This window comes from Mastomys coucha, unplaced genomic scaffold (assembly GCF_008632895.1).
Source record: "Mastomys coucha isolate ucsf_1 unplaced genomic scaffold, UCSF_Mcou_1 pScaffold4, whole genome shotgun sequence".
NCBI classification, from domain to species: Eukaryota; Metazoa; Chordata; class Mammalia; order Rodentia; family Muridae; genus Mastomys; species Mastomys coucha.
Window position 1 is genome coordinate 10,447,152 of NW_022196910.1, and position 1,343 is coordinate 10,448,494.

The window sequence follows — 1,343 nt, forward strand, 5'->3', positions numbered from 1 at the left end:
GGTGACTAGGATATACCAGATAAACTGATCACTTTTTCTGCATTGAAGAGTGGTTTTCTTGTGGAAGACAACTTTCACTGTCTGGGTCCAGCCTAGACACAGAATCGGAGTTCTTAACTGGAACCAGGGATATCTGGAATGTGTATAGTAAAGATACACAGACTACTTTCTGGGTACAAGTTGACAGGCAATTTTTCAAGGCTTAAAGTTTTTCTCTCTTCTCTCTCACTCTGCTCTCTTTCTTGCTTGCTTGCTCGCAGCTTGAGGCTGCACACACTCTGCATTCTCCTGCGCACATTTCTTTTCTTGAACTCTCACACTCAAACACACATCTGTGCGTTCCCCTTTCACTCTCACACATACTCTTGACACACATCTCCCACACACCACATGCACTCTCTTTTCACTCACATGCTCTTCTCGTGACTATGAGATCAAATGTAACCAGGATGCTAAGATGCTTCTCAGTGGGCTGTCTGTGAACTCTGATGACAATGTGGAGATTGAGCTCAAGCATGCCCATGTAGACATGTATATGCAGAAGCTGAAGGAAAGGTAGCGCCCGAAGAACATTACCCAAGACTATAATGTGGTACCAGCCTTCCTGGGCAAGGACAAGAAGGAGAAGGAGAAGAAAGACATTGAAGAGAAAGATCACTAAGGAGGAGAAAGAGCTGCAGCTGAATTTATGACCACTCTACCAGTTCATGTCACGCAAAGAATTTGATGCCTTTTTTTGAAAACATGCGCAAAGAGAAGATGCTTCATGCCGAGATCTGAGAGCTGTGGCAGCACCTGTGCAATGGTGTTAAGAAGATGGAGGAGTTGGCTGAATATGAGGCTGCCAGACACAAATGGAAGGAGAACAAAAACCTGGCCAGCTCCAAAAGGGGAAAGGAGGATGGCAAAGAGATCAAGTTTGTAGCCATTGAGAACCTTCTGGGGTTTGAGCTGCTGTCAGATCAGGAGAAGGTTCTCTGTAGTTCATTGAACTTGAGTCCTGCACACTGTGTGACTGTGAAGACGATTATAATTAAAGATCACCTCCAGAAGCGGCAAGGGATCCCCTCTAAAAGTCGCCTTCCCAGATATCTGGACAAGATCCTGAAGAAAAGGATTTTAAATTTCCTCACTGAAAGTGGGGGGATATCCAGGGGTGCTTCCTGAAGCCAGATGATGCTAAAGCAGCCTGTGAGCCAAATGATCTGAGGTCTCCCCCAACATTGCTACCATTTTAAACAAATTGAATTCTTTTTTCAAGGCTTAAATTTTTTTCCATGACCCTCTGGAAGAAGCAATAGTAGCAATTTTAAATTTGACTCATGGGGGAGATCAGCGTGTGT

At 44.5% G+C, this 1,343-nt stretch overlaps 1 pseudogene; it reads left to right on the forward strand.

Annotated features, from left to right (window-relative positions):
- The first annotated feature begins 418 nt into the window (after positions 1–418).
- LOC116076509 lies at positions 419–1,167 on the forward strand (annotated as a pseudogene).
- The last annotated feature ends 176 nt before the right edge of the window (positions 1,168–1,343 follow it).